This window comes from Lepus europaeus, chromosome 4 (genome assembly GCF_033115175.1).
Source record: "Lepus europaeus isolate LE1 chromosome 4, mLepTim1.pri, whole genome shotgun sequence".
NCBI classification, from domain to species: Eukaryota; Metazoa; Chordata; class Mammalia; order Lagomorpha; family Leporidae; genus Lepus; species Lepus europaeus.
The window spans coordinates 45,674,390-45,687,876 of NC_084830.1; the positions used below are offsets into that span (position 1 = coordinate 45,674,390).

General features: G+C 39.9%; 1 protein-coding gene across 3 annotated transcripts in view; it reads right to left on the reverse strand.

The window, feature by feature from the left end:
- The window catches only part of CPQ (carboxypeptidase Q), a 587,968-nt gene that overhangs the window by 49,845 nt on the left and 524,636 nt on the right, over positions 1 to 13,487 (reverse strand). The window lies entirely within an intron of this gene.

Genomic DNA, 13,487 nt, shown 5'->3' on the forward strand with positions numbered 1-13,487 from the left:
CCAGCCCTAACCATGTCTAGGCACAGTGCTGGTACTCTGTGTAGACCATCTGGCTTATCCCCCACAACCCTCTTGAAGAACCAAGATGGCAACTGAGTAAGAGGCTCTGGTGACCTCCTTCTTGGAGAGACACCAATGTGAACAGCTGTACACACACCATGGCACTTTCACAAGAGCTAAAGAAGCCAGGTGAGAAACCACTGCCTCTCTTTGTGATAATCACAAGAAAAGTCGTTTTGAAGAAAGCAAGAAAGAAAGGTGCCTGTGGCAACCCTGCCAAGCTCCAACAAACACAACGTGGAAAAGGAGGGTGAACTGAAATCCCTAACCTGGTCCACTGAGAAAAATTTCAGTCAGGTTGGGCCTCCCTGCCTCTACCTCCACCCCCAGACCCTCACTTGTGGAGCGAGTACTTAGAGCCTCTGCTGCCAGCTGGCCTCTGCCATCCCTGCCCTAATGGTTCATAGAATGTAAAACTCCAGCCAGGTAGAAGATGTCTCTGAGCTCAGAGCTTTGCCTACCATGCTCAGATTGGGCACCTGATAAAGTCAAAAGGCCTCTGGCCCCCAGCTGGTGCTACAGCCTGAGCTTACAGACTTGCCTGGAATCAGGCCGAAACATAGGCTCTAGGGTGTCAGACTCATTTTGACATGGGTCACTGTGGGCTTCTAGTGGGCTTGCTGTACCCTCTTGAGACTTTGTAGGGACCTATACCTAAGGAAACCTGGTGTAACCAGCCTGGGGTCAATTGGAATGACCAGAGGGCTGCCTTTATCACTCTCCAAACTTATGAAGACAGCAAAGGGCCATGGGACTATGCCTTGGTACTCAGTACTGAGGCCCAATTGAATATTCAATAGCAGGTGTTGGGATAGGGCTGAGCATTGCTCTTTTTCATTTCCTTTTTAGGAAATACTGCAAGTGTCACTGTGTCTGGTGCATGATGGGAGTCAGTGTGCCCCTCAACAGTAATGTCATTACAATGACCGAAAAGGTGATCAAGGGGACACGTCCTGCAGTCATGCTGGATATTTCCAGTTAGGCTTGTTGGAAGTTTGCAACACTGTGGAACTTGGGTTCCCACTACTCAGAAAGGGGTGGGGCTTGTATGGGAGGTGGGCTTGCATGGTGCACAAAATGGGAGGTTTGGGTTGTGCGAAGAAAGGGAAGGGAATTTGGATGTTTCACAGAAGGGGATTTGTCATGCGGGCTTAGCCAGGCTATGCTGTGGTGTCAGCTGAGGCCGTCCAAAAGTGAATTGCTTGGAGCTGTCAGTCACTGACCCCCACATGTCTATGAGTAGCTGTCAACAGCAGGTTTGACTGAAGCTGTCAATCACGATTGCTGGTTGGCAAGGAGCTGTCCAACTGGAGCTGTCAGACCTCAGCTTGGCTGGAGATGTGAGTCACTGACCCAAGAAGTCCTGGGGGTCGGTAAAGAATTTAGTTCCTTACCCAATTACCTATGTTCCTGTAATGTAATGAGGATTCAGCTGGAAAGAATTGTGATTGATTAGTGATGCCTACTTTGGACTCAGTATAGGGAAGTGATAGGAGTGCTTTATATTTCCTGAAACTGTATTCAATTTGATCAACCGTGGGCAAACTGTACTGACCAAATTTGTTTTAAGACAATGCCATCATCTCCAACCATCTCTACTTTATGAATATGCGATTTCCACCTCTGCTTCTTCAGTAGTTTTTTTTTTAATGTGACAAGCAGAAAATCTTCCTGCTTTTAGGCATACTCGGAAACAATGACTTTAATTTGAGAATATGCTTGAAAAGAAGTTTAAAATCAACGTTTTTCAAGTTCTCTGAAGATGAGGAATATCATACATGCCAAGAAACATTAATAATAAGGCTTTGTCTAACTTTCCTTAACAACACAAATGTAGTCGAGTGTTATTTTAATCAAGTTTCTTTGCTGACTCAGTGAATGAATGGATTCACTTTCCACACAATAACTTTGTGAAATGAATGCATACAGTTCACAATAATTTAAATTAATTAATCACACAAATTTAACTTGAATTGTTACTAATACTTAAGAATCTTAAAAATTTTTCTTACTTGTCCTGTCTTGAAATTATCCAATAAGCACTAAGTCATTAGATTTCATCTTTTTAACATATTTTTCCCAAACATGCATCCCAGGGCCATTTTATGTCCTATTTTTTTCCTCTCAGATAACCACAAGGATCAAAAGGCCAATCAGAATATTGTCATCATAAATTATAGTAATAATAATGCCATTTTAAAAATAAGGCCATTTTAAAAATAAGACTTTTATACATTTTCACCTGTAATGTCCTCTGGATTTTTGTTTGATATATGTTTGATGTATTTGCTCCAAATTATAGATATGAAATGATGCTAAAAGAGGTTATTTATCTAGTTTCTCAGTAAATGACAGAGCGGGATGCCAACCCAGATGTGTCTAAATTTATACCCCAACACTGGATACACTGGTTTCTATTTCTCTACACATGAATCAAGCCCATCTTCCCACTGCATGCTGCTCAATGCTTCCGCAGCTACTTCTTCCATCTTTTGTCTTTGCTTGGTTTCCCCACTCTTCTGCTCTCTACCATTCTTCATGGCTGTGCTCAACTTTCCCATCTTGGTAGAGGCTTGGCTATTCCTGCTGAACTCCTTCCATTCTTAAAGTTTTAACGCTTGATGATACATTGCTCCGTGCTTTGATCTCCATTCACTCAACAAATTGTTCTGGAGGACTTTACCATATAACAGATACCGCTCCTGGCAATAGGGACTCAGTGGTGAATGAGGCCGCCTCAGGTAGAGCTTACGTTTCAATCAGAGCTCCTAATTCTAGATTGTTAGCTCATTGACAATAGTAATTATGCTTGTGTTTTCTTTATGTCTAAGAAGGGCGATGTAACTTCACTGTTGTGCAGCTTATCACTAAACAAAGTGGTTGTCTTGGTGGTATAAGTATATAGATAGCTAATGTTAGGACTATACGAGTAAACATTCTTGAGATACATGCTCATGCCATTCCCCCATAACTTTCTAACTCTGGGAAATCTATATGCCTGTTGAGTAAGGTACTTTAGGAATTCCTGAGGAGGAAACTTGTAAAGGAATTATAAGAAGGAAATACCTGGAGATTGGTTTCCTGTGTAAGATAAAGCAAGATTAAAAATATCCATTTATCAGAGATTTGCCTGGCAAGTCCCTCCATACTTGGGGACATTTTAAGAGGTTTTGAATTATATTGTATTCATTGATAGGTTTTTCCCTTCTTTGATCTCTTCCTTGAGGACAACTATAGCTGCTCTTATAATACTTTAGATGTAGTGAGAATTTAGCACTCAAAGGATTATGCAGAAGAAGATATTTTAAGAATTTTTACTACATTCAAAATGAAGAAGGGTAGAGGTACACTCACTGAAATAAAACATCCCCTCCTCCTTCCAAGTTTGATAGGGAATGATTGGAGACAAAGTTTTGAGACTTCTTCCAGAAAATTCATTTGGGGATATTTGGCATCTTCAGTGTTTTAAAGACTTTGTTTAAAAAATGTGTGTTGCTCTGGTAAACTTATTTTAAACAGGCTAAAGTCATTCTGTTAAAAATGCTTTACAATTTCTTGTTTCATGTATATCAGCATATATAAAATAGAAGTAAATAAATCTATACATGTGTTAAATTTACAGATAAATTTTCATTTTACACATCCATATACACATATACAGTTTGTGTTTAAATGAAGACGATAGCTACATTCACACACATATACACAACCTCAGCTTATTACAAACTTTAGTTTGCATTTCCCTGCGGGGAAGAGAGGTATCAGGGGCTATGTTGGGAACCTGATTTGCATTAAGTGCCTCTTTTCTCTAAGGGGAACTTAGGGCTGTTGTAAATTTAAGCATTTATAATGTCTTTCCTAGTTACTGAGGTATGCTCATATATTATTTCCTTTTCTAGGAGGTAAAATCAAGGTAAGACTGGTTTTTATTCAAATACCTAATTCACGGGGCCGGCACTGTGGTGTAGTGGGTAAAGCTGCTGCCTGCAGTGCCAGCATCCCATATGGGCGCCGGTTCGAGGCTTGGCTGTTCCACTTGCGATCCAGTTCTCTGCAATGGCCTGGGAGAGCAGTAGAAGATGGTCCAAGTCCTTGGGCCCTTGCACCCACATGGGAGACCTGGAAGAAGCTCCTGGCTCCTGGCTTCGGACTGGCATGGCTCTGGCCTATTGCGGCCATCAGGGGAGTGAACCAGCGGATGGAAGATTCTTTCTCTCTTTGCCTCTCCTCTCTCCGTGTAACTCCGACTTTCAAGAAAAATAAATAAATCTTTAAAAAAAATACCTAATTCAATCCAAAGCAAAGTGTATAAATAATAAATGTTTTGAGTTGACTTTCCAGGCTTCCTCCTTCATAAAGTAATAGGAATAGGGCCAGTATCAGGACATGGAGAGTAAGTTCCCTATTTTGTGGTCTCTAAAGTCCTAGTTCATGTATTCAGGTCCTGGCTCCACCAATCATAATGAACTAGGTGAATTGGCTGTGGTTCTTAACTTTCTTGGTTTTAGTTTCCCCAACCATTATATTACATGAGTAATAAGATTATAATGGAAAACATTTAGAGGATTCCTAACACATAGAACTTAATAAATGCAGCTGTCAGTGTTGTTGTTTTCATCATCATCATCCCCAACATTGCCATCATTTTACTGGAAATTGTTGATTATTCTCATTATTTTAAACCGAAATGGCAAATGGCAAATCCAAGTGCCTTCAGGGTCTAGAAAGATAAATGCAAGTGAGAAAAGCAGAATTCTGATCTTGTTGGTAAGAAAAACTGGTAGCCAATTACAATATAGTACGATGAATGCTGTGTTACAGGTTTAGTATGAAAACACAGAGGAAGGGTACCAAATAGCCTGAGATACTGAAGGGGAGACACAACAACAAAACAGCAATAATAATGACTGCTAACATTTCCTAAGTGTATTAAGAAGCTATCAACTGAGCCAGGGGAACTAAAATGGAAGAACCTTAGAGATAGAGGGAATAGCACATAAAGTGAGGATCTGTGTAATTATCTGGTGCTTTAAGCAACTTCCAGTAAGCTGCTATGGAGTGAAGTCTACATGGAAAACTGCAAGAGATGATACTGGGGAGCTTTGCAGGTGTCAGGGCACAAAGAACCTTATATTCTGGCTCAAGAATTTGTCTTGAAAGCAATGGGAGCCACATTTTAGGAAGATAACTAGGAAGGATGCAATAATGAGAAATTTTGAGTGCCTCACAAAGAGAGTAGCACAAGGAATAGAGGAAAAGATAGACAAATCTTAGAATATTATTGAATGAGGAAACATGAATGAGAAGGTAAGAGCTAAATCAATGCCAAGCTTTCAAGTTTGAGTGACCAGGACAATAATTTGCTATTCTCAGAGATGAGTTGGAGTAAGGTTGAGAGAGTTCAGCTGGAGATGTGTTAACTTTAAGTAACTATAGGACATCCAAATGGATTTTCTTATACCTGGAGATACAGATTGGAAATCTATATACAGGGTTGTTTTATGGAAACACTGACTTGAATAAATAGTCCAAGGATGATACTCTAGCATGCAGTAACACTTAAGGGAGGGACTGGTACAAGAAAGGGAAGCTACAAAGTGATGAGCAGAGGGAGACGCAACACCAGGGAAGGGCAGTGTTCAGAACCAAGGGGGTAAAGAATTTCAGGAGGTGGGTAGGTGGGTAGTGATCAGCGGCACCCATGTTTCAGAAAAAAAAAAAAAAAACAAGGAAGGAAAAGACTGGGATGGGCTCATTTTATTTGTCAAAAAGGAGGACTTTTTAAGTCCATTGAAAAGCAATCCAGGTGGAATTCACACTGTAGTATGCAGGGGGATGAGTGAGAGGAGAAAATGTGTGGCAGCAAGGAAAAGAGTGAGCTGAAGATCATGAAGTTAAATGAAGGTGTTTATATTTCTTAAAGAAAAAGACTTTGGGGCGGAGCCAAGATGGCGGATAGTGAGGACGTGCGCCTTAGCTTGGGAAAATAAAATTTCATAAAAGTGGAATTACTGTAGCCTCAGGAAAAGACTCAAGAAAAAAATTGCAGAGGAAACGCTTCCGGATCTAGTGGATGTGAAACAGAGGACTTACAGGGAGCCCACCGCATGGAAAACCAACCGAGATGAGCCGAGCGGCGGGAGAGGAGCCAGAGCCACAGAATCTCGCCAGCGCGGGAACCCGAGGAGGGTAAGACAAAGACCTCAGAAACCCAAGACATTGGGGCGGGGGGACAGAGGCCTCTCCCTTCACTCACCAAGCAAAACAAAGAGCACCGCGATTTTACATATGTAAAGCGCAGCCAAACACAGTAACTTTAGCGAGAACACATTGAGGGCTGCATAAACTCTTTGTGTGGTCCCAGGGGTAGATCAAACAAATACTCACAGAGGCCAGATTTCAACTACCCTCAACTCCACTCCCAACTGAGTCAAAAAAAAAAAAAAAAAAGAGAGAGAGAGAGAGCGAGCCAGCAAGGAGCAAGTGAGTGAGCAATCTGGGAGAGTCACTCTTTACACAGCCTTAAACCTGAAAAATCAAGCATAGCTCTCTGGCCACACCCATCACAGCCCCTAAGGATTCAACAAAGCAGACAGCTCACGTAGAGGCATAGTATAACAAGAAAAAAAAAAAAACACCACAGGAAAAAAAAAAAAAAAAAAAAAACCAAAAAAAACACCATAAATTATCTCCAACATGCCAAACAACAAACATAGAAGCTGAGGTAACAAGAGAAAGGAAGACACTATGACGCCCCCAAGTGAACAGGACACCCCAATGCAAGATTATGAAGATGAAGAGATAGAGGAAATGCCAGAAGCAGATCTCAAAAAAATGATAAGAACATTAAGAAGTTCTCAAAAACAAATTCTTGAACTACAGAAATCCTTAATGGACAAGATAGAAAATCTCTCCCGTGAAAATGAAATATTAAGGAGGAATCAAAATGAAATGAAACAACTAGTAGAACATGAAACTATGATAGTGACAAAAAAACCCAATGAAATGAAGAACTCAATAGATCAAATGGTAAACACATTAGAGAGCCTTAAAAACAGAATGGGTGAAGCAGAAGAGAGAATATCGCAATTAGAAGACAGAGAACAGGAAAGGAAATAGTCAAATCAAAGAAAAGAAGAAGAAATCAGAAATCTAAAAAATACTGTCAGGAATCTACAGGATACTATTAAAAAACCCAACATTCGGGTTTTAGGAGTTCCTGAAGGCATGGAAAGGGAGAAAGGATTAGAAGGCCTTTTTAGTGAGATACTAGCAGAAAATTTCCCAGGTTTGGAGAAGGACAGAGACATCCTAGTACAGGAAGCTCATAGAACCCCTAATAAACATGATCAAAAGAGATCCTCACCACGACACGTCGTAATCAAACTCACCACAGTGAAACACAAAGAAAAGATCCTAAAATGTGCAAGAGAGAAACGCCAGATTACTCTCAGAGGATCTCCAATTAGACTTACAGCTGACTTCTCATCAGAAACCCTACAAGCCAGGAGAGAATGGCGAGATATAGCCCAGGTACTAAGAGAGAAAAACTGCCAGCCCAGAATATTATATCCTGCAAAGCTCTCATTTGTGAATGAAGGTGAAATAAAGACCTTTCACAGCAAACAGAAATTGAAAGAATTTGTCGCCACTCGTCCAGCCCTGCAAAAGATGCTTAAAGATGTCTTACATACAGAAACACAGAAACACGGTAACCAATATGAAAGAAGGTAAAGGAAGGAAACCTCACAGCAAAAGACCATAAGAATCTCAAACCAGATATTAGAAAATATCTTTGGCAAATGGCAGGGCAAAGTTACTCCTTCACAATAGTCACATTGAATGATAATGGCTTGAACTGTCCAGTTAAAAGACACCGATTGGCTGATTGGGTTAAGGAACAAAACCCATCTTTTTGCTGCTTACAAGAAACTCATCTTTCCAACAATGATCCATACAGACTGAAAGTGAAAGGCTGGAAAAAGATATACCATGCCAACAGAAATGAAAAAAGAGCGGGCGTAGCCATCTTAATATCGGACAACATAAACTTTACCACAAAAACTGTTAGGAGAGACAAAGAGGGGCACTATTTAATGATTAAGGGATCCATTCAACAGGAAGATATAACAATTATCAATGTATATGCACCTAATCACAGGACACCAGCTTATTTAAAAGACTTGTTAAGGGACTTAAAGGGAGACTTAGACCCCAATACAATAGTACTGGGGACTTCAATACTCCACTCTCAGAGATAGACAGATCAACAGGACAGAAGATCAACAAGGAGACAGCAGATTTAAATGACACTATAGCCCAAATGGATCTAACAGATATCTACAGAACATTTCATCCTACATCTAAGGACTTTACATTCTTCTCAGCAGTATATGGAACCTTCTCTAGGATTGACCACATACTAGGCCATAAAGCAAGTCTCAGCAAATTCAAGAGAATTAGAATCATACCATGCAGCTTCTCAGACCACAAAGGAATGAAATTGGAAATTAGCAACTCGGGAATCCCCAGAGCACGTGCAAACACATGGAGATTGAACAACATGCTCCTGAATGAACAATGGGTCATAGAAGAAATTAAAAGAGAAATCAAAAATTTTCTGGAAGTAAATGAGGATAACAGCACAACATACCAAAACCTATGGGATACAACAAAAGCAGTGTTAAGAGGAAAATTTATATCAATAGGTGCCTACATCAAGAAATTGGAGAGGCACCAAATAGATGAGCTTTCAAGTCATCTCAAGGATCTAGAAAATCTGCAGCAAACCAAACCCAAACCCAGTAGAAGAAGGGAAATAATTAAAATCAAAGAAGAAATCAACAGGATTGAATCCAAAAAAACATTACAAAAAATCAGCCAAACGAGGAGCTGGTTTTTTGAAAAAAATAAACAAAATTGACACCCCATTGGCCCAACTAACTCAAAAAAGAAGAGAAAAGACCCAAATCAATAGGATCAGAGATGAAAAAGGAAACATAACAACAGACACCACAGAAATAAAAAGAATAATCAGAGATTAATACAAGGACCTGTATGCCAGCAAACAGGGAAATCTATCAGAAATGGACAGATTCTTGGACACATACAACCTACCTAAATTGAGCCAGGAAGACATAGAAAACCTAAACAGACCCATAACTGACACAGAAATTGAAACAGTAATAAAGGCCCTCCCAACAAAGAAACCAGGACCAGATGGATTCACTGCTGAGTTCTACCAGACATTTAGAGAAGAACTAACTCCAATTCTTCTCAAACTATTCAGAACAATCGAAAAAGAGGGAATCCTTCCAAATTCTTTCTATGAAGCCAGCATCACCTTAATTCCTAAGCCGGAAAAAGATGCAGCATTGAAAGAGAATTACAGACCAACATCCCTGATGAACATAGATGCAAAAATACTCAATAAAATTCTGGCCAATAGAATGCAACAACACATCAGAAAGATCATCCACCCAGACCAAGTGGGATTTATCCCTGGTATTCAAGGATGGTTCAACGTCCACAAAACAATCAACGTAATACACTACATTAACAGGCTGCAGAAGAAAAACCAAATGATTCTCTCAATAGATGCAGAGAAAACATCTGATAAAATACAACACCCTTTCATGATGAAAACTCTAAGCAAACTGGGTATGGAAGGAACATTCCTCAATACAATCAAAGCAATATATGAAAAACCCACGGCCAACATCCTATTGAATGGGGAAAAGTTGGAAGCATTTCTGCTGAGATCTGGTACCAGACAGGGATGCCCACTCTCACCACTGCTATTCAATATAGTTCTGGAAGTTTTAGCCAGAGCTATTAGGCAAGAAAAAGAAATTAAAGGGATACAAATCGGGAAGGAAGAACTCAAACTATCCCTCATTGCAGATGATGTGATTCTTTATTTAGGGGACCCAAAGAACTCTACTAAGAGACTACTGGAACTCATCGAAGAGTTTGGCAAAGTAGCAGGATATAAAATCAATGCACAAAAATCAACAGCCTTTGTATACACAGGCAATGCCACGGCTGAGGAAGAATTTCTAAGATCAATCCCATTCACAATAGCTACAAAAACAATCAAATACCTTGGAATAAACTTAACCAAGGACGTTAAAGATCTCTACGATGAAAACTACAAAACCTTAAAGAAAGAAATAGAAGAGGATACCAAAAAATGGAGAAATCTTCCATGCTCATAGATTGGAAGAATCAATATCATCAAAATGTCTATTCTCCCAAAAGCAATTTATACATTCAATGCAATACCAATCAAGATACCAAAGACATTCTTCTCAGATCTGGAAAAAATAATGCCGAAATTCATATGGAGACACAGAAGACCTCGAATAGCCAAAGCAATCTTGTACAACAAAAACAAAGCCGGAGGCATCACAATCCCAGATTTCAGGGCATACTACAGGGCAGTTGTTATCAAAACAGCATGGTACTGGTACAGAAACAGATGGATAGACCAATGGAACAGAATAGAAACACCAGAAATCAATCCAAACATCTACAGCCAACTTATATTTGATCAAAGATCCAAAACTAATCCCTGGAATAAGGACAGCCTATTCAATAAATGGTGCTGGGAAAATTGGATTTCCATGTGCAGAAGCTTGAAGCAAGACCCATACCTTTCACCTTACACAAAAATTCACTCAACATGGATTAAAGACTTAAATCTACAACCCGAAACCATCAAATTATTAGAGAGCATTGGAGAAACCCTGCAAGATATAGGTACAGGCAAAGACTTCTTGGAAAAGACCCCAGGAGCACAGGCAGTCAAAACCAAAATTAACATTTGGGATTGCATCAAATTGAGAAGTTTCTGTACTTCAAAAGAAACAGTAACGAAAGTGAAGAGGCAACTGACAGAATGGGAAAAAATATTTGCAAACTATACTACAGATAAAGGGTTGATAACCAGAATCTACAAAGAAATCAAGAAAATCCACAACAACAGAACAAACAACCCACTGAAGAGATGGGCCAAGGAACTCAAAAGACATTTTTCAAAAGAGGAAATCCAAATGGCCAACAGACACATGAAAAAATGTTGAAGATCACTAGCAATCAGAGAAATGCAAATCAAAACCACAGTGAGGTTTCACCTCACCCCTGTGAGAATGGCTCACATCCAGAAATCTACCAACAATAGATGCTGGAGAGGATGTGGGGAAAAAGGGACACTAACCCACTGTTGGTGGGAATGCAAACTGGTTAAGCCACTATGGAAGTCAGTCTGGAGATTCCTCAGAAACCTGAACATAACCCTACCATACAACCCAGCCATCCCACTCCTTGGAATTTACCCAAAGGAAATTAATTTGGCTAATAAAAAAGCCATCTGCACATTAATGTTTATTGCAGCTCAATTCACAATAGCTAAGACCTGGAACCAACCCAAATGCCCATCAACAGTAGACTGGATAAAGAAATTATGGGACATGTACTCCATAGAATACTATACAGCAGTAAGGAACAATGAAACCCAGTCATTTGCAACAAGATGGAAGGATCTGGAAAGCATCATGCTGAGTGAATTAAGCCAGTCTCAAAGAGACAAATATCATTTGTTTTCCCTGATCGGCGACAACTGAACACCAAAGGGGAAACCTGTTGAAGTGAAATGGACACTATAAGAAACAATGACCTGATCAGCTTTTGTCCTGACTCTAGATGTACAATGTAATACTTTATCCTTTTTAGTATTTGTTGTTGTTGTTCTAGTACTAGCAGTTGAACTCAGTAATTAACACACAATTATTCTTAGGTGTTTAAATTTTAACTGAAAAGTGATCCCTGTTAAATTTCAGAGTGAAAAAAGAGAGGGAGGAGATGCACAATTTGGGACATGCACAATCAGTCTTGCCCCAAATGATGGAGTTAGAAATGTGCCAGGGGATTCCAATACAATCCCATCAAGGTGGCATGTACCAATGCCATCTCACTAGTCCAAGTGATCAATTTCAGTTCACATTCGATGGCCTGGATAGGTCTAAGAAACAAAGGGATCACACAAACAAGACAAGTGTCTGCTAATACTAACTGATAGAATCAAAAAGGGAGAGAAAGATCCAGCATGGGAAGTGGGATACACAGCAGACTCATAGAATGGCAGATGTCCTAAACAACACTCTGGCCTCAGAATCAGCCCTTAAGGCATTCAGACCTGGCTGAAGAGCCCATGAGAGTATTGTAGGCATGGAAAGCCAAGATACCAAGGAAAAGAAAAAAAGAAGAAGACCTAAAGGAAAGATCTCTGTTAGTGAGATCCCAGTGGAAAGAACGGGGCCATCAAAGAAGGAGGTACCTTTCTCTGAAGGGAGGAGAGAACTTCCACTTTGACTGTGACCCTATCGGAATAAGATCAAAGTCAGCGAACCCTAAAGGCTTCCATAGCCCTGGCAACTCATGACTAGAGCCTAGGGAGATTACTGACGCCATGAACAGGAGTGTCAAATTGTTAAATCAGCAACAGGAGTCACTGTGTACTTACATCCCATGTGGGATCTGTCCTTATTGTGTTGTCTAATGTGCAGTGATGCTATAACTAGTACTGAAACAGTATTTTTACACTTTGTGTTTCTGCGTGGGTGCAAACTGATGAGATCTTTACTAATTATATACTGAATCGATCTTCTGTATATAAAGATAATTGGAAATGAAAAAAAAAAAAACCCTGGTGTTAAATTGGAAACGGCATAAAAATTAATTAATTTTTAAAAAATATTATGTAGGATCTCTGCCTTTAATGTGCTGTACACTCTTATTTAATGCTATAACTAGTATTCCAACAGTATTTTTTTTTTTCACTTTGTGTTGCTATATGGGGGCAACTGTTGAAATCGTTACCTAATATATACTAAACTGATCTTTTGTATATAAAGAGAATTGAAAATGAATCATGATGTGATAGGAAGGGGAGAGGGAGCGGGAAAGGGGAGGGTTGTGGGTGGGAGGGAAGTTTTGTGAGGGGGAAGCCATTGTAACCCATAAGCTGTACTTTGGAAATTTATATTCATTAAATAAAAGTTTAATAAAAAAAAAGAAAAGAAAAAGACTTTAAATGTTTTATATTCTCGAGGGAAAACTTTATTGAACAGAGAATTGAAGTATGAAGTTTGATATAATTACCAGTGTCAGGTGCTTGAGGGCACAGAGGATAACAGGATCAAAACTATAGCCTTAGAAGAGAAGGGACACACATCCTGGCACCCAAAAGGCCCTGGGGATAGGTGGGGAAGGACTGCCTTTTGCTGAGCAGAGGGCAAAATGGAAGGTAGGAGAATAACGTAAGTGTGACAGTTTGGGAGAGGCACTGACTGAAGACAGAGCAGGATTATGAGGCTTCATTGAGGCCAGCTGAGGTTTCAGGTCATGAATTTGCAGTGGCCCCAAGC